Source organism: Pleurodeles waltl, chromosome 10 (genome assembly GCF_031143425.1).
Source record: "Pleurodeles waltl isolate 20211129_DDA chromosome 10, aPleWal1.hap1.20221129, whole genome shotgun sequence".
NCBI classification, from domain to species: domain Eukaryota; kingdom Metazoa; phylum Chordata; class Amphibia; order Caudata; family Salamandridae; genus Pleurodeles; species Pleurodeles waltl.
In genome coordinates this window covers 979,069,667-979,097,282 of record NC_090449.1, presented here as the reverse complement: position 1 = coordinate 979,097,282, position 27,616 = coordinate 979,069,667, and positions in this window count along the sequence as shown.

Genomic DNA, 27,616 nt, shown 5'->3' with positions numbered 1-27,616 from the left:
GTTACAAGAGTTAGACTTAGATAAGGATTGAAAGTTCGAACCTAAACAACAACTGGTAAGGAAACACATATAACAAAAGCTGCAATAAAATTAAAATAATAATAGATGATAGACATATAAGTCTTGACTTTTATCTGCAGCGTCCACGGACAGGAATAATAACACTGAAGGCAAATAAATAATGTTTACTGTAATTACCGGAGACAATATGAAATACTGCCAAGAACCAACATGGAGAGAAGCAGAACAGAAGAGAGTGGAAAAAAAGCAATCAAATGAACAGATTTACATGCAATAACAAGAGACTGTAGGAGACTGTCAAGGTAATAAAAGAGAAGTGAAGAATCTGAATGAGTTGGGAAAACTTGACATTGGTGGGAGATTCTGTCGGAGAGAATGCACTCATAGGAGTATGACAGGTAAGAGAAGAAACAGGGTTATTCGAATAAAAAAGACTGGATGGACACTGCAGCTGCAGTACCAACAGGGACATGAGGTGCTTTGCTGTGACCCATGTAGAGGCTCATAAACTTCAAAGGCAGCATGGGAAAGAGCCACAGACATAAGAGAAAGAGCCTGATTACCGTGGAAAACAACAAGTACAGAATAATAAGGAGATTCACAACTAAACAGAATAACAGAATCCATGCAGGCTGTCAGCAAGAAAAGGACAAACAGAAGTAGGTCCACAGTCCAGAGACCACAACACAAGGCAGACTATCCCAGTCAACAAAACTGCTACTCAAATACTGCAAGCGAGGGGTAGACTTAAAAAAGACTGAGCAGGGGCCAAGGATATTGTCTCGCACTATTTATCACATCACAGGATCTAATGGTTCATACACTGGGTGTGACAGCCACTTCTCAACTGCACAGAAAACATTCCTCACAGTCCCCAGCAGTAACATGTGAAGTATTACTGTGGCTCAAGAGATTTCAGTGGTTGAGAACACCACCCACACCACAGAAGAGGCCCATCAGACTGCATCTGAGGATGAGCCAGAGAAAGGGAGTAAAGGACTAATGAAGAAGTATGAACTTGGCAAATCAATTGTATTTTTCTAGAATAGTGGTAGAATCGTGCATTTCGGTGCATGACTTTTGGCAAGGGCAGAGAGCACACGAACCATGCCAAGTAAAGAGGTGAAGTCATTAAGCCAAAGAGCTGTCATGTCTAAGAGGCTGCAGATTTCCCAACAAAAATAGGCTGCAGTTGATGTGTATAAACATTAGTAATATCGTAACATCTTGACTAACACATTGAATGGCCCAAGGGACGTGAATTTTCTAGCTATGCCCAGAACCACATTGCATTGTCAGATCAGTGCTTAATTTGTACACAAAAAGGTGCTGGTGCCCAAAGCCCTCCTCTTAAGTACGCTGCTGCTGCGATTATATGTGCGAGCACAGAATACTGAGGCGGCGTAATCCTGATGCCATCTTGGGCCTCTTTAATCCATTTAAAGCCACTCCCTGCCCCTTCAGCTCACTCTTACAGCTTTCTGCTTTCTCCTTTTGTGACGCTTTTTTGTTTTTCTCTTCCTCCGTCTTTCCCTTATGTGTCTTTTGCTCACAGCAAATGCTTGAAGCAGAAAAGTAAGCCCCCGCCCTCAAATAAGTGCTGGTGCTCAGCACCGGAAACAACAAGCACAAATTAAGCACTGTTCAGGATGTACTAGCAGCATAACAAATGACCGTCATATTTTGTTGAAAGAAACAAAAGACAAGCACCACATACTCCACGTCACAAGTGATCCATTGTCCAATGTTCCTTTTTTCCATTCCAAATCTGAAGTTTTATTTTATTCTCGCCAGTTTTATTTTATTCTCGCCATGTTGGCAAGCTTTACATTTCGTGCATTTCCAAAAAGCTTTCTTTGGAGACGTCAGCTTTTATTTTTCATTTTTTCTTTTTCTTGTTCAAAATTCGACTTTCATCACGATGTTGCCTAACGATACTTATTTTCTGATTGTTATGTTTGGACGAGAGCCTTTTTTGATTTAAGATGCTGACCTACTAATAAAAGTCCCCAGTTTTGCTGTAGAATTTGTTTACGTTCTTGTGGGATTAATTGAAATCCATATGATTCCAAAGATGGAGCCATTTTCTGGCAATAACGTCTTTTTCCTGGCAGTTGTCTTCATTAATAGTTCATTTCTTTTTCTATTTCTGCACTCTTGTAAGAGCAACTTTTAGCACTATTACCAGATAACCTCTGTCCCGAAATATACAAATGATCTTCCTTTCTTCTTGTTCACAAACCAACTTTCTGATGCAGTTTATATGGGCTCTTAGTAAGTATCCATACAGTATGCATAGTTTAAAACATTTGGAGAAGCACTATTGTTGTGAAAAATGCAATTTTTTGTTTTCTGTGGAACTCAGTGCATATTTGATTTTCTCTTATGAAAACTGTTATATTCAGAAAATGTTACTCTTTGTTAATTTTTCAAAACATATTTTAATAGAGTTCAAATTCTCTACCATCAGTAGAACATACATTAAACTTACATCTGATGTTTATACTCAAGGATGTTCAGGACATAATACAAAAAACACTACAGGTGAGTGCAAGCTCTGTCTAAGCATTTGTAACAACAGTTCCATTTCTCAGATCCTCTATACGTGGTGAGCAACGGAATCACATGAAGTTCCCACTAGCAGTTTGCATTCAGGGCCCATCATGCAAGCACCAAATCTCATCATTATCCAGTAACATTAACATTGGGGTTATCCACATCAAACAAATTCAACCATTCTTGAGTGGATTTTATGGCTGAACTTATAGTAGAATTCTTGTGAGGGGGATAATTGAAGCAGATCATCATTTTCAAAATGCATAGTTCTCGCACATTGCCCTGAGTATTAACTATTATATGTCAATTTAAAGTTGTTCTCAGTATCATTTAGACCCTTGATGAACATTTCCATAACAGTTATTTCCCCCATTCATATTAAAACATGGCATAAATGAAACTGAGCCATAAAACCACATGGTTTATCATCTCAGGATTTGTTTCTGACCAGGTCACCTCCTGCGCTAACTGTCCTATCAATAAATTTGCATAGGTGGGAGAAATAGAGGTGCCCATGGCAGTACCTTGTTTTTGTTGAATGTAGTTCCCATTGAATGCAGACATGATGTGTTTCAGGAAATAATCAAACATTCTTAGGATCATGCTTGTGTGTCTTGGGAAGTTAATTGATCTTACACATAAAAAATGGTTGCATGCTCTACTCACTTTGTCATGTTATCATAAGGTATATAATAATGTAGCACCTGCTATCACCAGCAGAAATGCTTGGTGCCATGGTATTTTATTCATCTTAATATGAAAATCTGATGTATCTTTAAGGTAAGAATGTATGATTTATATCTACTCACAAAAGAGTGAGATCACAGACCTAATAGTAACTAACCATTGGCCTTGCAGAGGGATTATTTAAATATTAATCGATTTTTGTTGATAAGGATACAGCAGCAATTGTTGTATGGCTATTTCTCAAATAGTTGTATTCTTCCATTATTTTCTGTAAGCATTTCATATATTCCACAGCTAGTTCTTGTCTAATATCTTTCTTCAATTTTTCATTTTCATGTTTTCATGTTTCTCCCTATATATACTTTATAGGCTTCTTTCATATCCATCACTATGGTATTTCCAACTCTATTAGGGACCTTTTTGATTATATACTCATCTTTCATCAAAATAACTTCATGCTGCCCATTTTGTATTCTAGCTATGTGATAATAATTATGTCATCCATAGTGATTCGAACAATTTAAATAGTAGTCCATAGAGGAGCCAGAAAAAAGAATGGGGTACAGAAGTCCATGGCAGAGACACACAGCTTATCTGGTTTATATAGCAAGATGGAGAATATGGAAGATCAGCTCTTGGCGGCTGGGGCACACATAGAAAAGCAGATTTTCCATGTTCGGTCAACAGCACTCCTCAAAATCCTTAGCTGAAACACCTTTCTAAATTAATCTCCTTAGGCTTGTAGTTAGTAATACAGAGACATTGTCTAGACTTCTCACCAGTAAGGGGCTTTTTTTGCTTAGCTGCAAAGTTTGTTGATTTTGATTGCTTTCTGAGTGAGTGTCTATCTGGAATATCTCCATGTACCTAAACAGGGAGAGGCCCATAAAGGTGTAGCCTTCTCTCCAAAGGGGTCATATCTTTTATTCCAGGGTATCAGTTGATGAGGGATGTTCCAGAGATCATCTTGAAGCAACACCAATGTATCTCCATTGCTGTTGATGAATAGATTTGAGTTGAATTTGCCAGCTAAGATCATATATCCCTCATCGCACTTTTGACTGAGGTCAGTTACTATTGTTTTCATTTTAAGCACAATCTCATGTTTTAGGTGGCGTCATGGGTAGATGTAAACATTCATTAATTTCTTCTGTGTTAACATCCAGATCTGAAGTAATGTAAATAGCAAGGACACCTTTAGGTGTGCCTTTTGAGTTCCTTTTTTAATACCAGGGATTGCTACTCCAAATACCCAATCAGGGGGACTGATGTTGTAGTCCCCGTTTTCTCCAGTAATATCACATTGATCTGCTGTTAATATGTGACCACTTCTGCCTATTCAACCAAGGTGCTCAAACCCCTTGCATTCCACAAGCAAATCTTCAGACCAGTGGAGGAACTGTATGTTTGTGTGGCTGGTAGTCATTTTCTGATTGATTAAATAAGGCCATTGGCAGCCATGGCCAGTCTGTCTCTATTTTGCTGTTTTGATGCATCCTTTATTGCCTCCCTAATGTACCTTGCAGTCTTATTGCTGTGTTTTTGGTCTGGCTATGCCTGTCTATTGTGTTTCTCAGGATTGAAAAATACTTTTTTTAGTGACCTCTGTTATGACTGACTGTCGTGGGTTCACTACAGATATGTACTGGGTACGCTTCAGTTGAATACCTTGTTAATTTTATGCCCTATCAATGATCAATATCAATTCTTGCCACATTTGACTTGCCTGTTCACCTGTGACTAATGTTATTAAAGTTGGTTCCTTTGATTGTGCACCTCTTAGCAGGAGGAACGCAATAGATTGTGTGTCTGGGCTGGTTAAATGTGTCAATGGTGATTGGCTTCTAAGTAGCTTCAGAATATTTCCCCTGTTTAATATATTGTACGGGCCTCTCAATACATATTATGGATAGGCTAGAATCTTATTTCCTTATTGGTAACCGATGCCTGAGCTTTGGAGCGGAGCAACACCCAGAGTTGGGTTGGTGACAGTCTCTGAAATTTGAGGTTGTGCATCCACGCCTAAATTCCTCTGCGGGTGGTGTAGAAATTCTCAGTGGGGCATTTGTGGTTGATCATCTAGACATAGCAGGCTATTTGATGGTGAGATTTGGATTAGTGCATGTGGGGATATTGCAGATGGCAAATTCCCTATGCCCTTCAAAATATTCCCCCCTAATCCTGAGATTTTTTCAGTGGCTGATTTTCAGTTACAGTAACTGGCTCTTCTTTTGTCCTAGAATCCTTCAGTCCTTCTAACAAGCTATGATTATCTTTGCTAACGGATGGTATGACAGTATCCTTCCTAGCCATGAAACAGACAATAACCTAGAGCCTTGGCTGTGTGTCTCCAGTTGAGATTTACAGCCGTCTATTTGGTGCACAGCTGTTTGTTATGATGGATACAAATCTGCTTGGCTGACATTTTGTTTTAGTCTGGACCAGCGCCTCCTGTGATGAGCAAGTTCCAATGATTGGGGAGGGCATCTTGTACCCACTGAGTTGGTTCATCTATTTTGCATGAAAATTGGGTTATGTCCTTGCATTCAAAGACTAAATATATTTTATTGAATGGTCTATGATTGACAGCAGTCAGTTGCCTAGTAATTAGTTTTTTCCTTACTTTCTGCAATATTTTTTGCTCTCATTTTGTTGTTAGTTTCTTTGGGTGGCAAGTGCCATTTCAGGTGTGAGGTGCTCTTCTCTAGGAGGATTGAATTGTCGGTTGAGCTCAATGTTTACCACTTCATGTCTGATCTTAGGTCTTCCTATTTCAGAAGATTTAGATTTTATACTCAGCTGTGTACCCAAGATTTGGTTGTGCATGTATTTCCGCTGTGCACATCATCATGTGGGTGATCAACATTAATTGAGATGTTTTCTGGAATTCAGTGCTTTGTGAATCCTTTGGTGCATTTAATGCACTGGGAGCCTTGGTGTACCTTTCTGTCGTGGTTCTTTGCAAAATTGCTGAACAAGTCGCATTTGCACATGGTGCAGGGGAAGGTATGTAATTGTTAGTGTCTCTTCCTTGAACTTACTTCCATACCTACTACCACACAGTGGAGTGGTTATGGTTTGCATCTTTAGATTTGGGAAATCTGATAAGACTTCTGGCAGGTGGAGAGTTTATTGAGCATTAGTGAACAAACACTTGCTAGACTCTAAATGCTCCAGATTAACTTTTTACTGTGGAAAACCCCCGGGCCCGCACGATAAGGGTGTTAAGTGCATTTAGATTATTGTCTATTCCTGACAGTAATATGGACAGGGTAATTAATAGGTCTGCCTGGACCACTAGTTACTCAGAATGAAATTTTAATTATTAAACAATAGAGCTTGATTGTTTCCTCTAGTGTTCTGAGTTTGATGGTGTGGCTGTCCACACTGGCAGGGTTAGCTGGTTGAATGAGTTGATTGTGGTCAGGCTTTGCCCCTCTGACAATTTTCAGACCCTTTGTGAGATAACCCAGTGGACCTTTGGTTAGCATTTTCTGCATGATTACAACATTGGCTGATCCTAGCCATTAATCGTATACCAAATTTCCAGTGATTACACATGGTGGGCACAGCAAGCCATTAGGACAGAGCTGGCATTTTCTTTGTGAGGTTACCACATAGCCCTGGCTTCTCTGGTAATTTGTTCTAGTGTGCAGAAGCGTGAGGGGGTTCAAACCAAGAAGGTCTGAGGAACAGCTGGGGGCACCAGGAAGGCACCAAGTGCAGCGTGAATGCAGACATTAGCTGTGAGACCTGGGATCTTCGGTCTCCCTTAACGTTTTGCTTCTGCTTCCCAGGTTGTTGCTATGTGCTGGACTCTGTTGTCGCTGTTATTGTTACTCTGGGCACTTTACCACTGCTGACCAATGCTAAAGTGCAAGTGCTTCATATGTGAAATTTTGTATGTGTAATTGGCTTTTCCATGATTGACACATTTGATTTACTAGGAAGTCCTTAATAAAGCGCACTAGAGGTGCCCAGGGCCTGTAAATCAAATGCTACAAGTGGGCCTGCAGCACTGATAGTGCTACCCACATGAGTAATCCTGTAAACGTGGCTCAGACCTGCCACTGCAGTGTCTGTGTGTGCAGTTTTACACTGCCAATTCGACTTGGCAAGTGTACCCACTTGGCCAGCCCAAACCTTCCCTTTTATACATGTGAGGCACCCCTAAGGTAGGCCCAAGGTAGCCCCATGGCCATGGTGCAGTGTATGTTAAAGGTAGGACATGTAGTGATGTGTCTTTACATGTTTTAACAGTAAAATCCTGCCAAATTCGGTTTTCACTGTTGCAAAGAGTATCTCTCTCACATGTTAACATGGGGGCTGCCTTTAAATATTCTTAAAGTTCCCTTTGCGAGCAGATAGAGATGTGGAGTTTGGAGTCTCTGAACTCACAAATTAAAAATACATCTTTTAGTGAAGGTGGTTTTTAGATTATTAGTGGCTGGAGTTTCTTTTCTTCCTTCAGATCTTGACTAATAAATACGGAGTGCAGCTTTACTTCCATGTTTTTATATATCATCTACTTCATTTTTGGCGACGAGGATGGGATTATCCATTGTGCTAAGCGCTCGTTAGATGAGAGAGAGACTCACAGAGAAACTCCAGCCACTCCGGCTCTGCTCCTTCGCCAACTGCCAACTCTCCACATTCAAGGCAGTACCGGTGTTGGAGCAGGGGCAGCTGGAAGATACCATGTTACACGACAAAAGAAAACAAAGTGCAAGGAAAACAAAAGTACAATTACACAAATTATCTGATACATTTTAAATACATTATTGACTCTAGAACAACAGAGGGACTGTCGTCAAGTGTTGGGACAGCTTGCCTCATACTTTTCCTTGATCCCAAGGGTCACTCATTTGTGTGGAAACTGGGGATAGTCCTCCAGTGAAACATAAAGTTTACAGAGTGATTGACAAGGTTAGGGCCAACATTAAGGATGAGGTATCCAAAATGTTAGTCCTTGGAGTAATTGAGTTCTCTAGTAGCCCTTGGGCTAGTCCTATGGTCTTGGTCACAAAAGCTGCTGCTCTTGGTGCCACTCCAGAACTCAGGTTCTGTGTGGATTACCGGGGACTCAATGCAGTCACTAAGACTGACACACACCCCATCCCCTGAGCTGATGAGCTCATTGATCGGTTAGGGGCTGCCAAATATTTCAACACATTTGACTTAACATCTGGGTATTGGCAGATTGCTCTGACTGAGGGGGCTAAGGAGAGGTCTTAATTTTTTACCCCAGATGGGCACTATCAGTTTAGGGTGATGCCCTTTGGGATGGATGAAAAATGCCCCTGCCACTTTTCAGAGGCTGGTTAACCAAGTGTTGGCTGGATTGAATGATTTCACTACAGCCTACCTGGATGACATTGCTGTGTTCAGCTCCACTTGGAGGGAACACTTTCAGCACATCTGCAAAGTGTTAGAGGCCCTGCAGAAGGCACGACTCACGACTAAGGCTAGCAAGTGCCAAATAGGGCAAGGCTCTGCAGTGTACCTGGGGCACCAAGTGGGGAGTGGCCATGTGGCACCCCTGCAAACTAAGATTGAAACTAATCTGGATTGGGAGCCCCCCAAGACCCAGAATGGGGTGAGAGCCTTTTTAGGTCTCACCAGTTCCTAAAGGAGGTTTGTTAAGGGGTATGGCACTATTGTTGCTCCATTAACAGAGTTAACTTCCAAAAAGCAACCAAAGAAAGTAATCTGAACTGAGCCTTGCCAGAAAGCTTTGATGCCCTGAAGGCAGCCATGTGCATGGCACCTGTGCTGAAGGTACCTGACTTCTATCAAGAATTTGTCATGCAGATTGATGCTTCAGGGCATGGTGTAGGAGCAGTGTTGCTACAGCTAAACGAAGAGGGCCTAGATCAACCTGTTGCCTTTACCAATAGGAGGTTACTTCCCCGGGAACGTAGGTGGAGTGCAACTGAGCGTTAAGCTTTTGCTGTGGTCTGGGCGCTGAAGAAACTAAGACCCTACTTGTTTGGAACTAACTTCCTAGTTCAGACCAACCAGAGGCCCCTCAGATGGTTAATGCAGATGAGGGGTGAGAATCCAAGACTTTTGAGGTGGTCCATCTCCCTATAGGAAATGGACTTTACGGTGGAACACCGCCCTGGAACAGAACACGCCAATCCTGATGGTCTTTCCAGATTCCTCTGCTTCAGTGCTGAGAACTCCCATGAGGTGGTGTAGTTCTCCCCAATTTCAGCTGGGGGAGACACGTGTTAGACCAGGCATCCTTGGTGTGGTGTCCCCAAACATTTTGCCTCTGCTTCCCAGGTTGATGCTGTGTTCTGGACTCTGTTTTTGCTCTTTTTGTTACTCTGGGCACTTTACCACTCTGGGCACTTTTCCACTGCTGACCAGTGCTATAATGCAAGCGCTCCCTATGTGAAATTGTATGTGTAATTGGATTTGCCATGATTGGCGTATTTCATTTAATAGTAAGTCCCTAGTAAAGTGCACTAAATGTGCCCAAGGAATGTAAATCAAACGCTACTGGTGGGCTTGCAGCCCTAATTGTGTCACCCACATGAACAACCCTGCAAACATGGCTCAGATCTGCCACTGCAGTGTCTGTGTTTTCAGTTTTAAACTGCCAAATTGATTTGGCATGTGTACCCACTTTGCCGACCCAAACCTTCCCTTTTATACATGTAAGGCACCCTTAAGGTGGGCCCTAGGTTGCCCCATGGGCAGGGTGCAGTGTGTGTTAAAGGTAGGACATGTAGTGATGTGTTTTTACATGTCTTAAAAGTGAAATACTACCAAATGTGGTTTTCACTGTTGCAAGGCCTATCTCTCTCATAGGTTAACAAGGGGGCTGCCTTTAAATATTGCTAAATTGCAATTTCCTTTTGAGGGCAGATAGCAATGTGGAGTTTGGGGCCTCTGAACTCACAAATTAAAAATACATCTTTTAGTGAAGGTGGTTTTTAGATTGTTAGTTTGAAAATGTCACTTTTAGAAAGCAGGCATTTTCTTGCTTAAACCTTTCTGTGGATTCTTTGTCTGAGTCAGACTGACAGAAGGGCTGTTTGTGAATCTCCTCTAGACAGTGACACAAAGGGAGCTGAGGTGTAGACTGCATATCCTGATAAGCCATCTGTGCTAGAGTGGAGGGAGGAGTGTTCACTTACACCTGAATGAACTGATCCTGCCCTCACACAATGCAGTCTCCAACATCCTGGTGTATGTCTGGGGCCTGGCATTAGCAAGGCAGGGCCCTGTAAACAATAGTGACTTTTCTTTGAGGTTAGGCAACTGCAAAGGCAGAAAGGGGTATAAATATTGCACCCAAAACCCCAGTCTATAGATTTCATCAAGATTTGCTTCTGGAACCAACAAGAACCTCTGCCAAAGAGAAGAGATGAAGAACAGAGGAGAAGTGCTGCCATTGCCTGGGACTGTGCTTTGTTGGGAGTTCCTGGAGTTGCTGCTTCTGCCTGTCAAAGGGGACATAGACTGGACTTTGTGGTATATTCCTGCTTGAATAAAATGGGCTTGCCCCCTGCTCTGAAGTCTCAGGGCCATCAAAGACTTCCTCTGTCAGCACCTGGACTCTCTAGTGAGACTCCTGCCCTGCCAAGTGGTGCCTAATCCAGTCTCTGGGCCCTTGAAAGGAGAAGCTGGTGGAAAATCAGGATAAACCAAATGCACCAACTTCGGACGGAAGCTGCTGCCGGATCCCGTGCCACCGCCTTCACCTAAAGCTGTGGTCCTCACTGGAGTGCAATGACCCCGCAGGCCCAACGCCGTAGCAGCCCCGCTGAAGTCTCTCAATTTCGTGAGTCATGAAGTGACGTGTCACCGACGGTCGTGACACCCGACTTCGCCGCACCACGCCATGACTGTCGGATATCGACCCCGCTGGAAGTGCATGGATCCAGCGCTCACACTGACGCCGCCTCACCTCCACAGCAAGGACACAGCACCTCTTCATGATGCCTCCGCTCCTCCACTCTGCAGGACTGGAACCGACACCACATAGGATTCAGAGACACCGCAATCCCTGACTCCGTGCACCAGTTTCTTTCCTCACTTTCACAAGGTGCGGTACCGAGGGGTCCATGTGACTCCGTGACCGGTGCAATTAGCACCAGATTGCTGGGAACAACTCCGTCAGGATGCCGTGATGTCACCTAATCGAAGCATTTGTGTTTCTAAGCGCTATATTGAAGTTTAGTATTTTATAAATTCATATCTTGACCTGTGTATGCTGGATTTGTGTTGTTTTTCATCTTGTTATGTTTAGATAATATTGCCTATTTTTCTAACCTGGTGTTGAGTCATTTTGTAGTGCTTTGACTGTATTACTATGTGTGTTGGTACAAACAGTTTACACATTGTCTCTGGGTTAAGCCTTGCTGCCTGTGCTAAGCTACCAAGGGGGTGAACGAATGTTAACCGGGTGTGTTTTTTCTTTTCCCTAAATAGAGTGAGGATCCTTGCTTGGACAGGGGGAAACCTAACTGTCAACCAAAGACCCCATTTCTAACACTAGCTATACTGGTCACCTCAGAGCTAAAAGGAATCACAATTTCCTCAACTCCCTTGGCCCCACCCCTTACTAAGCAATTTCCACCAGCTGCAAGAAACTGCAAGCACCGGTGCCAGTGGGGAACCAAGGAACAAGCCTCTTTGCCACAGTGACCTCTATTGATATGAGGGTTACCCTGCCAGAGAACACAGGTGGCAGCACTTTGAGGGCTGTCAAAACCATGGGCAAAAAAGCAGGAAGCATAAGCAGAGGTCAGAGTCAGTCTGAGTGGGTCTAACCTGGGAGCAGCGAGCAAGGAGCTGCAAAGGGGTTGGCTGGCACACTGCAGTGGGTGCGCAGGCACCTAAAGCAGGTGTAAGCCTCACTGGCCTAATGCTGCCAACTTCTGCACAACACCAGGTTCCCACAGGCCATCACGCTTACCGCCATATCACCTCACCGCTCCGCTGTGTTGCTGGACGGGCTAGGGACAGAGCTTGAAATGCACTCCCACATCCTCCTGTGTGTTTTCCTCCTCTTGTAGGAAGGGGAGCGGGAGCCACCGAACTGCTGAACCGACCAAACAACCACATGTCTGCATGCCTGCAGAGTCAGGAAATGCAGGACCCCACCTTGTTCCTCACATGCACCTGCATGATGCTTTCTGGATCTGTGCTTTCGAACAGGTATTGCTACACTTCCACAAATACTGATCTGGATTTGCATAGATGGCAAATGTAGGGACATGTATAAAAGCTAATAGATGAAATACTAAAATAACCATGACACTTTAGGGCCTGAGAATATGGATTATCAAGCCATGAACTGGATGCACTTGCAATGTAGAAGATAAACTGCAGCCCAAATATAGGTTCCCCAATGCGGATGAGGACCTGAAATGGAGAAGAAATCAAAAAACACCTGAAGTCATTAATGCTGGCTTGCTGGAGTGTATCCACAGCAGGTGTTTTACACTTTGGATGTGAGCCCCAGAGGGCCACTACTTCTCCTCTTCATTCCTTGAATCCTAGCATTTTGCTCTTTATTCACTATTGTACACTGCCCATTGTCTTAGTCCATTATTCTAAATCTTTACTTTACTGGGTGCTGCACATACTATGATCTAGTAGGGCAAGACAAAGGGTATCAAGACCACCAGCCTTAAAATGTCAGTCTGGACCTCCGCTGCTGTGGTGGTCCGACTGCAACATTAAGACCCTAGCGGTCAGGCGGTCAGGGTTCCGCCATCTGTGCTGGGATCAGTGATTCCGCTAGGTTGACGGCGGGAGCAGGTTGGAAACAGCTAGGGCAGCGCTGCAAGCAGTGCTGCCCTGCTTATTAAGACCTGCTGCTCGACCAGACTTTTCATGGCAGTATCACCACCATGAGCAGGCTGTTGGAGAACAGGTGCAGGGGGCCACATGGGGCCACATGGGGCCCCTGCACTGCTGATGCACTTGCCATGGGCAGTGCAGGGGCCTCCCTACCTAGCACCCTTGCAATGTTCAGACAGTGAACATGGCAAGGGTGCTGTTGCACCTTGCAGGTGACAGCATTGCCGCCGGCTCGATTACGAGCCATAGACAATGCTGCTGCCACTTTTTCCTCTAGGCTGACTGGCAGAAACCTTGGTTTCCACCAGTCAGCCTAGCGCAAAGGTCTTAATGGATTCGGTGGGGAGGTTGCTAATGTGACAGCAACCTCCCTCCTAATGAGGCCCAACATTTCTCCACAACAGATGTCTCTAAACCAATTTCCTCCAGAATTACATACATCAATTCTCATTGTTTTGAAATCAACTCAATCAGTTTACTAACCACTGACATATTATTTTGTTTCCAAAAATGCATTTCTCTGAAGTACTTTTCTAATGCTTGGTTTTGAATTAGGCTGTTCTGACTGTTCTGTTTGTTTTTTACCCTTTTCCAATACAAAAATGCTTTATCAACTCACAGTGTGCCAATACTGCAGGGCAGGAATATGTATTTCATTGTTTAGCAAATTTGTAATTGAGACAAGGTTGTGTGGCATTTAAGGATGTTACACAGATTTCCATAGTTACGACTTCATGCAGACTTTCAAGAGTGCAAAAGGCTCCTTGTTTTTATCTGTGTGCACTGGTGGTGCACATTTGGTGTCGAGATGAATTCACCAAGCCTAGGGAACCAAAACCTAGGTCACATGGCAAGGGCTATTGGCTAGGGCTATTGTGTCCACCCACCTTTCCATAAAAAGGAGTAGCAAGGAAAAAAAAAACACTTTGAGTCATGCTTCTAATAACTCCAAAAGAGTGAACCATGTAAGTTCAACACTTCCTGGAATAGTTCCCACAACACTTACATTTACTCATATGTAATTCATCCTCCCACTCTTCCAACCATCCTTTCACCGTTCTATCCTTCCATATTCCTTATATTATTCACTATTCACTGAAATTCCATCTGTCCATATGTTTACATTTGCATCCATTCACCCTTTCACCTTTCCATTCATCCATCAGTGTGAAGGCCATTTTGTTCACTCATTGATCAGTTCATTTTTTCACTCCCACTTCCATCCATCGACCCATCCACGCACTCATCCTTTACCAGCTGACCGTTTCATCCTTCAACCCAACCATTCTTTCATAATTCAAACCATCCAGCCTTCTCCCTTCCTTCCTTTGTTCTTTTCACCCAAAGAGGTTGGGGACTACCGCAAACTTTCTGGCCCTGGCAATGGTGCCTGACAAAACAATTAAATCAGAGTCCTTGCTATATCTTTGTTCTGTGGATTTCAAAGTGGCCTTTGACTCGGTTCCATGTAAAATCCTATTGCAGAAACTAGAACATCCCGCCCCTTTTACTGAAAAGCATTATCACCTTGTGCTGAAACACTTTGCTCCAAGTCAAACAGGGGGACAGCACATCCTTGACACAAAAAATGCAAACCATTATAGGTTTAAAACAAGGATGTGTTTTAGTCCCCGAGCTTTAAAATATATTTTTGGAGGATCTTGTGATAGACTTCGAAGAAGTGAATGCACACACTCCAAAGCATGGAGGCAAATCGATCTGCTGCCTTCTATATACAAATGATGCCCTTTTAATTTCCAAAACCCGAGTGGGGCTGTAGTGGCTTTTAAACAAACTGCACAAGTATACCAAGTATAATGGGCTTTCCAACAATCCTGAGTAAACATGGATAAGATAATAGGCAGAAAAAAAGGAAACCAGGGGCTACATGTATGTAGCATTTTGCACATCGCGAACAGCGAATCGGGCCGTTTGCGACGTGCAAAATGCACTTTGGTATGTTGAAACCCATTTTTGCAATTTGGTAAACTATTTACCGAATTGCAAAAAGGGATTGCGAGTCGCAATTAGGAAGTGGTGTTCCCTTCCTAATTGTGAGTCGCAGTCCCATGTATGATTGTTTTGTGACCGCAAATGCGGTCACAAAACAATCGCAGTTAGCACCAGTGTCACACTGGTGCTAACCCATTCACAAAGGGGAAGGGGTCCCCACGGAACCCATTCCCCTTTGTGAATGGCAGTAAAAACATGTTTTCAGATCAGGCCTTTCAGAGCAGACCTTTGCTCTGAAAAAATGAAACAAAAACATTTCATTTTTTGTTTTTGAAATGCATGTCGTTTTCGTTTAAGGAAAACGGGCTGTATTTAAAAAAAAAAAAAAAAACAGCTTTATTCAAAAGCAGTCACAGACATGGTGGGCTGCTGTCTCCAGCAGGCTACCATTCCTTTGAGGGCAGCCATTCCCAAGGGGGTCGCTAATTGTGACCTACCTCATGAATATTCATTAGGTAGGGCATTTGCGACACCCTTGCGGATTGCAAAGTGTCATTGACACTGTTCAACATAAGGTTTTGCGATTCGCAAATTGCGAGTTGTTCTGACTCGCAATGTGCGAGTCGCAAAACACTTCTTTCGTACATGTATCCCCAGACCACTTGAATGGCCTCAAAATTAAAATCGCTGTGGAATATAAGTACCTGGTAGTGATCTAGAACAATCGTAGAATCTTCTTTCCCCCACAACAAGGCCATACAAACAAAAGAAGCCTCCTTACTACATGCATTCGAGTCCCTCTCTCAATCTTCTAATAAAAGTGATTCGCTCTAAACTGCTGCCTACTCTAACATACAGTCGAAGGTCATGCTTGGAAACAGTTCCCATTTGATGGATACACTTTTAGTAAGTATCTACAGAAGGGTTGTTTTTACCTTTCAAAACACGCCTCCCTAGCTCGAATTCAGCTTGGCCAGTTCAAGCACACTCTGGCAAGTCAAGGCGCCTTTCTGAAAACATGCCTCAAGTTAAGCGCTGAAAGGGCTGTCACATTAGAAAACTAATTAATGCTAGAAACAACTAAACCAGATGGCCAATCTGGAGCCCAGATCTATCTTGACTAATCACTACAGAATCTACAGGAAACTGCACTGTGGGCAACTCCCGTTACTTTTACAATCTTTAAAAGGCTAATTTCCAAAGTGACGCACCAGTCATTGTGGCTAGCAGACACGTAAAAATTGGCCTTAGGCATGCGGGCCTGGGCAGTCCTAAATAACAACATCAAATTGGGACAACATAGAAATCTCTGCATGTTAAGGCACGTTAAACAAAAACTCATCCAGTACAGGTTAGTGAGTCTGACAACCTTGGACTGTACATCTGCGAGGTTATGGGAAAACACCAACTCTCTATGTAGGCTCTGCCAATCCCACAGCAAAAAAAATGTGCACATTGTCTGCATCTGCCCAGGTCTGTTAACAAAAGGTGAGAACTTTCAAATTCCCAATTCTAGTTACTGGACATGCGCTCCTGCAAGCCCCCTGTAATTGCCCACCTTAAAGTAGAGTACCCAACTCTGGCATCAAGATTTGTGAAATTCATGCAGGCATTCTAAATGTTAATAAAGTTTTGCGATGGTTGTTATTAAACATACACATAAAGAGATTGCCTGTTTGAAAGCAGTTATAGTAACAATTGCACAGCTTGATGCTAGTTCAATAACAGCCTCATGTGAAAGAAAGGTTCTCACATCCAAGATCTTGCCGGAGTGCATGTAAAAACATATAGATGTAGAAAGCCGGAGTAATCAAGTGGGTAGTGTAAATGTAATGAATACTATATAAGCAGCCAACGAGTGAAGAGGATAAACCAGGGATCTCAAACCTTTTCTGTAGTGAGAGCTACTTCTGAACAGTAAAAATCATAATGAGCTACTTAAGGCAAACCAACTTGAATATTTTTCTGAGAGACCCACCCCCAGCTTCATTGACTTTAAGGTTGCCATACATCTCATCATCCACCACACTGCTAAGCGCCTCATCCCATAACATGATAAACTCACCTTGGTGTTCATCAATGCAAGACACGGAAACACATCACACGTAAGATCACAAGCCAAAGAAAACACTTCCAGCCACCCACCCTACATATGTCACAGCTTGCTGACCATGTAGGTAAGTGTTTCAGTGCCACACATTGGGTTACTAAGCACTATAAAAATGCTGGAACACAATGCTCCCATTTCTTCATTATCAAATAAACAAAGGGAGACAAGTAATGTTACAAATGAGTACATATGATTTTCCATCATTTGTCGGCCTTTGCAGACTATTCAGTCAAGACCAAATGGCTGATATTTAGAAAAGTGGCAACCCTAGTGTCACTATCTGAATTATTTTATTTAAATGACAATGCATGCTTGTGCCCAAAATCTCATTAAATTAGCATTTCTACCAACATCTCTGTTTTTAAAACAGAAGGTACAAGTTGTCCCTAAGCACCAACCTGAACCTGGAACTTAATTTTATGACAATTTAATCACGGAAAAAAAAAGATGTTGGCTCTGGTTGGTGAACTAGCAGCTAGCTCTGATAGATGGAACTTATTTAAAACAAATCAGCCGGAAACACTGCTTTATTACGTGACAAATTTCTCTAGTATGTGTCAACTTGAGTCTTATGGTGAGGGATGGTGTATTCTGGGCCTTGTTTTCAGTTTGAACTTCATAACAGCCAGACAGCTGTCCACGAAAGATAACAGTATTGCTTATCACACCAAATGAAGATAGAATCACCCAATGGTAATGGAGCGTATAACCTTATCATTATTATGAAATCAGAGAAACATCAGCAAACTTGATTTCACAGATCAACTGAGTAATGTTCCAACATCTCCAAACTTGAATTTGGCACCTGGTTCTGAGATTCTTAATCTGCGTCTAATCATAAATGAAAGACGTTTCATACACTACTTAAGATGGCTATCTGGTTACTTACCAAGTATTCCTTTCAGCTTCTGCCAAGCAAGAAAAATGCAAACTGGTATCCTTTTAATGAGAGGCCCATGGTCCATGCTGGTCATGTTATGGTCCCATGCCAGCAAACACAGTGGATTAATGTACCTGCTGCAGAAATGTGTGTATGTGTTAATGCACCTGCTGTCAAAATCGCATGCAACCTGAAGGTGGCAGGTTCGAACCAGTACTAAAGCGCAAGGGGTTAGTGCACTTGCTGCAGAGCTCCTGCAGGTTACCTGTTCTTGCCCCAGTAAAACAGGGCTTTTCTCTTTCTGCAGATCACAGTTTCCTGTTCTAGAAATTATACCAGTGGTCAATGCATCTCCTTCAGTAATCTGCACTAACCCATGTCTCATTGTTTCCCATGAAAGTAAGATAGATCAGGGGATTAACACACCTGCTGCAAAGTGCTGCGGGTCACATTTTACAGTCTCTGAGAGATGGTTTATGGGATTAATTCACTGGCAATCGAGTCTTGTGAGGCAACCTGCATGACAGAGTTTTCAGACCCGAGAAGACAGCTCGGGTGATTAAAGGACCTGTTCGGGATCTCTGTGGAACACCCTGCAGGGCACATCTTTCAGTCTTACTAGGGTAGCTCATCTTTCAGTCTTACTAGGATACCTCGTGGGGGAGATCACCTGCCACAGCAGCCATCAACAGTGCCTTGCAGTTTCTCCAGTTGTTCAAATCTGCGTCATCGGATGATGCATTTCAAGGTTACAAACAGTGGCTGCAGGCCAGGGCACATGCTTTGACTCTCCTCTTCTAAAATCACTGCTAATTCATTTTCTGTTTGTTTACCCACTACACCCACTTCCTGCCTCCTCCATGCCTATCTCTTCATGTGAGGGCTGATCATCTTTTCATTAATCCCTTTGCTGACATACAAAGCAGGTGAAATGCCAACCGGTATCTTGCGATCGACTGGTTGGAGACTCCTGGGATAAGCCACGACACCGTTACCCCCATTTTCAGCATCTCGCAAGAATTCATGACTGTCAATTGATTACAATGGTTGATATTGTTGTTTGTGATTGATGGTTGGCAGGCTTGTTGATGTTTCTGTCAAAATGGTGCAGTAGGTGCCTTGCGACTGGGTTTGCAGTCACCATATTTAAATTTCCTTCAAGGCCTTTTTTTCCCTGTATTAGTTTCATTTCCTGAAAACCAATATGAAATCCTTTCTGCTCCATCCATGATGTAACACAGGTATACTGAAAAAATGTAATGTGTAGAAGACGTAGGGCCTGAGTTAGAACTCGGTGGACGGGTTAATCCCTCACAACGGTGATGGATATCCCATTTGCTGAAATCTAAATCTCATTATGTCCTATGGGATTTAGATTTCGGCGGGCGGGATATCCGTCACTGTTGTGACTCAGACACATGTCTGCTGAGTTCTAAATCAGGCCCATAGTCTGTTGTGTACTAATCTTTCTGCCTGGGGTTTTGCCAGTTTGTGGAAATACCACAAAAACTGTGATCTGCGGTGGGTTGGGAGACAGGCAGCATCATCAAAGATAAAGGGATAAATAATATTTGTAAAAGGAAAACGTTGATTTGTGTTACTAACATCTTGGTGGGTCAAGTCACATATATCCTGGTAAACCTGAATTATGTGTTTCTAAAGATTCAAGTACTTTGTCTGAAAAGGCAACTCTTATTATAAGAATCGTGTCTCTCTCTTATTAATTGCATCCTTCTTTTTATTCCCTTCAAGTTGTGCACTATTGGAATTATACACTGGCAAGAATAGCTACATGAAGGCGAAATAGGGAGGCACACTGCTGGCGGGGATGCACGCAAGAAGGGACACTGGTTCACCTCTTTTGGAGCTGCGTAAAGCTCCATCGATACTAGTCTGAGGTCCTAGATGCTCTTGATAAAATATACGAATACTGAGATATCCAAGTTAAGTCCTAGATGCTCTTGATAAAATGTACGAATACTGAGATATCCAAGTTATGTCCTCCTGGGCTTACCGGTTGTTCTATACTACCCACTGAAATCATTACAGGGACGGGCTATTACGTTAGCCATTTACGCAGCTAAACAAGTGTTGTTGACACAATGGGGCCAAATACTATACATACTCATTTAGACTGGCTTCACAAACTCTGGGACCTGTGAAGCATGGAGAAATTGACAGCCGCTGCTGAACAAAGGCTCTCCCAATTCAACAAAACTTGGGGACCCTTTCTGACATACCTTTTACAAGAATTTTTAGAACTTACATGCCCAAGATATTTACGAGTACTCTTTCCCACCCCCAAAGACTCAATATTAGCTTAGCTCTTCATATCATAGACGAGGATCCTAGATGACTGCATGCCATGAATCCCCCAATAGCTGTACAACTGTAATCAGCTGCTCAACAACATGAGCATTTTCTTTTCTCTTTTTCTGCCTTTACTTGTTGTTAGTTCTCTCTTATTGTACCTCACCGGCCTGAGGTTGTAGGTGAGAGTTCTGTATTGTATTGCAAACCTTGATAAAATCAATAAAAAAGATTTCAACCTAAAGACTCTAAAAAATGTATGCTTCCGAATCTGGCTGTATACTTGCTGAATTCAAAACGGATGTTGTCCAGTGGAGCATGCTCCCTATGTCACTGATGGGGAAAGTAGTGTTACATAAAATTGTGACATTTCCAAATGTTTTTATATGTTACAAAACACATCCTGTGAAGTACCAAAGATTTTTCTGAAGCACTCAGTAGCATTATAAGAAACCTCCTGTAGGGCCCCCAAGGACGGCAATAATACCTTTTTGCGCGACCCATATGATGGGAGAATCACAATACCAGCTCTCAAGCAGTACTATTGGGTGGCCAATTTACTGGTGGTAATTGACTGAACATTTGCTACGCCACACAAACCCTCCCTGAAGGAAGACTCAGAAGCCATGTCTCCACATGGATACCAGAGAGAGTGGTTTATAACAGGCCCCAATAGCAATGGTCATAAAAAATATGGAGAAAAGCCATCTGGGCAACAGGGAGCAAAGTAAGCTTACCCTGGAAATTTCTATGGGACCTAGCTGTCCTAGCAGACTATATGATACTAGAGGAATATCAAAACTGGGACCTTTTGGGTATTCAGAAGATCTGGGACCTATGGACTGTGCAAGACATGCTGAAACTTGGGGAGCTTAGAAAACGATTTGGACTTGCAGACTCTCATTGTTATTGGCATGTATGACATCCTTTCACCAAATATACCTCCAATATGTAGGACATGGCTGAGAAAAAAAAAACTTAGAATTCAGACTATTAGTGGCCCCAAAACATAAACAAGCATTTTCCCCAGATTTATAGAACACTGCTAAATAACTATCAACAATCCCTGGAAGACTCAAGAATTGATGAAATTCAAGACCTGGGGTCCTCGACGATCAGAATGGGATGCGGCCTGTAAATACTCTACAGAGGTCATAATTTGGGCTGATTTCCTTTTGGTCCAGTTAAAAGTACTACATCATGCATATTATATGAGAACTGGACTGTTCAAGACTGGCAGGTTAGATAACAGATGCTTGACTTGCAGGGCTATAATCAACATGGCACACTGGTACATACCCTATGTGACTGTCTAAAACTGCACAGCTTCTGGCTTGATATATGTCGCCAGCTGGAAATTGAATTGCGTAAATGGGTGGCGTGCTTAAGTATATGACGAAATCAGATACTGCCGAGGGAAACACTTCTTTTCTGAAGCTCTGCTCTGGCGGCGGCCAAGAGAGACAGTATAAATTATGGGTGAGTGCCACAATACCAAGTATAACACTTTGGGCCCAGAATATGGACTGGTATAGAATACGGCCGGCTAAGGACACTATCAACAGGGCATGGGGTTGTCCACAAAAGTTCATGAAGATGTGGGGCCCATGGAGCAAACACCAAGAGTATGACAGGGTAAGTGGGTAAGAATTGAGGTGTATGACCACTATCACTTGACATGGAAAGCAGTTGGGTTGGGGGCTTTTCCAGGGAAGGTTCTAAATCATCAAATGGCTGATAGAATATATATGGATGTCTGGTATAACTGAACACAAATGTGGACTCTGTTTTGATGAAGAACCTTAGTCCACATCATGTGATAATGTTTTTTGCATGGATGCCAAAGTGGTTTGTGTGTTACTAATGTTTGTATTCTTAAATAACCATAATTATTGGAAATTTAGTAAAATTGTTTTAAAAATATTCTAGTGGTAAGTGTCTGGTACATATATATCTCATAATACCATGGTATCTAAAATAAAACACTCGTTGCTCATGTAGCAAACCATAATGTTATTTCTCAGCAACATTATTTTTCAATTGATGAGTGTAGGATCATAAACACTAATGGTGTTTACTCATATGAAAATGCTTATGATAGACAAATAGCGAGTAGGAAGCAGATTAGAGAATCCATATTTAGGTTTAGGATTTTGGGCAAACGTGCACCAATCCTTCCTGATAACCTTGATTACCAACTGTGACATGGCATTGAAAGTTTTGTTACTTAATTTCTACGAGAAATGTAAAACTTTGAGAGCCTGATTCTCAAATTGCACTTTGTATTCTGTTTATAGTAATAAAAAACATACTACAAAAGGTACTACAAAATGTAGATTTTGCCTACATTCATGAGTGTGGAGTTCTACACCCCATCTGCAGAGTCTCCACACATGTAAACATATATTTTAGGAGTAAATGTGAGAGAGACACAGCAGGGATGGTGGGAAAAGGGGCTGACATTACTTAAGGAGATGGAATAAGGATGGAGTAAGAAGGGTTTGAGAAAAGTCAAAGTGGGGCTTAGGGAGGAACGTCACTTACCCACATCGGAACAAGCCAATTGCTTCACTCTGAGAATGGAAACATGTAACTTACACTTTTGTAGTAAGTTTGCACTCAATGTTTGTGAATAACAAAAGTAGTAAACTGCCCAAAAAAGTATAACCCTACTAAAAAATGTACCTTACCTTTGTGAATCAGTCCAATAGTGTTTACAAAGAAGGTACAATCATACGGAGGCCATACGAAGGCCACTGAGGAAAGGTAAAATTGTCAAAATATTGATGTACCAAATCTCAGTGAAACATGCACAACATGTTTGTTGCAATCGAAAACTGATGATATTCTATAGTAACAAAACACCTTGGAAGCCCTAGACCCGTCCCTCAGCCTCACTCTACCATGAGAGATTCATAGCAGTGATAGCTTACTGCTAGAAGTAAGATTTTTTTGGGTTGCATTACTAAGTGCCTTGCCATTTCCTTTATCCCATTTCTAAAATAATGACGGTGATAGGGTATATATTCCTTGCAGCAAGCTTTTCTGAAGGGGAACTCTATGTTGAGATAAACTCAGGTAAGCACTGCATTCTTTACTGAGAAGCAGTGCTTTAAATGGGCCGGTACTCTCCGGTACTGAGTACCGGCACTTTTTTATTTTGAGAGGGAGAGTACCGGCATATCTCAAGAAAAACGTAATACTTTTAATTGGAGAGTACCGGCACTTCTCAGAAACAAGCAGGTACTCTGATAGAGAGTACCTGCACTTCTATTTTTCCATTTAAAGCACTGCTGAGAAGTGTTACCACCCTTGAAGTTTGGAAACTGGATTAAGAGGCAACTTCAACTGTTTCCCCTTATAGGTTAACCATGGACGTCAATTCACTAAAATGCCAGGGGTAGCGGAAGTGACATCGCACACCACACCATTTGACTTTTACTTTGACTCACACACACAGGCTTACATATTCACACATATTCACACTCTCTTTCACATAGATACACTTCCACCTGCAAGCATGCATACATCATACATTTAAAAGCATTTTTTACTTACCTTAGCTGCCAGAAAGGGTCAGATTCTCGTTAATTGTACTCCATTTTTTGATTACACTGATAGTGAATAATAATATTCACTTTTTGGGTAGTAAATAAATTGATAGAAAATCATGAAAGTGGGTCCCCAACCGCTGCCCCTGTGTTCCAGGCACTCATTTTACCACCTCTAAGGTCAGAGGTCACAAAGACAGTGGCAGGGGTTGCAAGGGGCAATTCAGGGGTCGCAACTGCAACCCCTGGTGACCCCTAAATGACTTCCATGAGGTTAACCCCCCTTTTGTATAGGCTAAGTCTATGGGAAAAGGGGATAGGGATGCAAAGGAGTTGTAATTTGCTAGAAAATAATGATTGATTTATGTGTGCTTCAGTAAGAATATTTAGGACACACCAGATTACATGCTGCAGAAAAGAGCATCTTTATTATAGTTGTATAAGTGTTCCATAAACATGTGTATCTTTCTATTTCATTAAATCTTTTTAATTCACCAGCACTCCATTGTCTCTGGCTGCATGTTACAAAATAAAGTTCTGTTAACCTAACCAGTAGAGGATGTTCTGATATTGAAACTTTCCGAAGACACTCTGCTGAGCTTCCGTTAACGTGTTGACTTATTTATGTGCAAAAGCAGCTTATTGTTTAGGTCGAGCGCACAAGCGCTTTGACCTGTTGTAAGTATTGTGTGCTTTTAACCATGCTCATCTCACGCCTATCACTTTCACTCGTTAGTGGGCTTGCCATTCAAAAATCACTTGATGTCATTAGTAAATGCTTTAAGTTTGTCCCACTGTGAGGCTGTTTTTGTCACGCTTTGTAGACTGCCCCGTTACATGGATTATTGCATGATTGCCGATATACTTCAGCATGGGCAAACTATTTCTTTTGTCTCTCCCCTTCATGCTGCATGGTGCTCACAGCGTGAACAGGCACAACAGCGTGAACTCGATCAGTGGTATTGGAGCGCTGGTCACATTGTTCACAGTTACCTAATCAGAGTCATTTTTTTATGGCTCTACCCTTTAAACACATGAACTTGGTGAATGTTTTACATAAAACAGAAATCCTCAAAGCGAAAGTGGTTCTCCGGGGACAGCGGGTGAGCTGATACTACAATAATCATTGCACTAGGGAAAACTCAACCTTTAATGCTTTGCAAGGCATTACTTTTAAAAAACAGTTTTGCTCATAGCTCTGCCTGTGGTGGTCCTAGGACAATGGGAACACCTCAAAAACATTGACCACAATGTGCACTTCATGTCTACATCATCTTTGGATTCCCACACTAGGTTAGTGGGAACCCCAAAATAATAACACCTCCCACCATGCAGTGTCTGTTTAAGCTTTCTTATGGTTGGAACTTTTGTTTTACAACTGGGAGTAGCTTGTGTTTTAAGGTCCATGTTTGTAATATCGTTGTTATACGCCTGCTGCTCCTGTATATGTGTAATGCACTATGTCTTCTAGGGGCTATATATATTGTTAAACTGCATTATTGATTGCCTTTTTCTTTTTGGGTGGTTATGCTCTCTAGGGACTAACTAAATAGTTACATGACCATGCTTCTTACAAATGCTATTTTCATTTTAGTGTCCTCTAGGGGCTGTACTAAGCAATACAGTCATATCAACATATTAAAATATTGATGACACTGAAACTTGTCCCATAATGCTTTGCAGGGCATTATTTTTCCAAAATATTTTTGATCATAACTCAGTCTGTGGTAGTCCTAGGACAATGGGACCACCTTCAAAACATTGATCACAATGCCATTGCAAGGCCCGGGGGTGCGGTTTCACTGGCACTTTGACTATGCATTTAAAACCACTTGCCAAGCCTTAAATTCCCATTTTATTACATACAAGTCACCCCTAACGTAGGCACAAGGTAGCCCATGGGGCAGGGTGCTATCTAAATAAAAGGCAGGACATGTACTGCTGTAGTGTCATTTATGTGATGTCTCTGGGCACATTATTTTAGCAACTAGGCCTGCTGCGTGTGCCTTTTAGACTGGTAATGTGTTATTTTATTTTATTTGATTGTTTTAGAATCGGCCACATTCATTGTGGCGTTTCATTTTCTTTATCTTGTTGTCCTTTCACTTAGGAAAAGAAGTACATTTCTTAGAACAACATTCTTTCACTCTGTGCTTTCCTCAAGGCAGCGATGAGATAGGATTGTTGGCACTAGTGATACACTGCATCGCCGACATTCACAGAAAACATGTATTTTTACATGGGGACATTTTCTCAGAACATCAGTTGTTTCATTGTAAAAACATTTCCCTGTCTCATTCACGTTAGAGGGTGGTTCCAGGCAGGTGACCATGACCGATTGCTGACTTTGTTACAGCTGCTTGCTGAGACCACCGGTTCCCTGGCCTACATGGGGATGGTGTCTCTATAGAAAACAGGCTGTCATACTCAGGTATAGGGTATGATGTCTTCCCAGGGCAGAATCCTGCTATTGGGCAGAGATGAGGCACTGTTAGCTGGCCGGAAGTAGATTAGGCCAACAGTTGTCACATGGTATAGGACTGGACTCAGTTCCCCACAAGTCAGGTGATGCTGTCCCCCAAATCCAGCAGACTCAGTGGTTCAATCAGTGCTAACGTGACAGTACTTGGTATGCAATACTATTGTGAAGCTTGCTCCTCTCATAGTTCAGCATTGGAAATTATGTTATATACTTTTAAGTGGTAACTTCTGATCTGAAAGGAGTGGCATTGTCCTGTTTAGTATAGTTGGAACAGTAGTGAGAAATCTTGCTTACCTTCAAATTCGTTGATCAGGCAATTGTTATTCAGGCAAAATCGTTGTTTAGACAGTAGTTGTTCAGTACTTCGTTGTAGAGACTTTTTAGTTGTTTAGCAGTAGTGGTTTAGGCAAGTAGTTGTTTAGGACCTAGTTGTTCCATCACATATTCCATATTTCTGTTAGTGTCTTTACTTTCGTCTTACACATCTCTCTCTTCTTGTTATTCTGTCTCTTTTGTGACGCCTGCCTTCATAGTCAATCATTTAGAAGTCCATTTCCAAATTCCTTGGGTTCCAAATGTTTTGGGATTTAGGCTTTCAAATTTTTACCATCTCCATTCTGAGAATCGAGAATCGAGAATCGTGAAGTTTAGAAGGATTTGAACTTTCTTTGTTTGTTTTAAAAATGTTCAGCTAATAAAAAATACAGCTTTTCTAACTGCTCGTTAAAAAACATATCATCAAACAAACAGAAAAAGGCAGTGATGGTCCCGTTAATCCAGGCCCATTCACCATCTTTTCTGATATGGCTGAAGATTAGCCAGTACTGTTTTGATTTAAACTACAAGCAAAATATGTTGCTTATGTGCAGTTTGTGGCCCAGATATTGTGTTCATGTTGATGCTCTTTATGAATTCACATGTACCCTACATAACACTTAAATGACTCCCAGAAAAGCAGCTAGAGGCCTACAACAATCACTCCTTCTGGTCCTCCAGAAGGTCGGATCCCCCCAAGACTTCGCATTCTGATTTGCCAAATTTTGCATCCTCAAAATACAAAAAATAAAAAACTTGTGGCCTAAGAAAGGAACTGTTGTGGTATTTGTGTGACAGGCACAAATTGCAAAGAAATGGGTGTAGGAGTGAGCAGAACTCGTAGAGTTTCACTCTGTGAGATTCCATGGAATTCTGCAAATGGGCTGAATTAGGCACAACGCACAGCTCACACAGATTTTTAGTGCTGG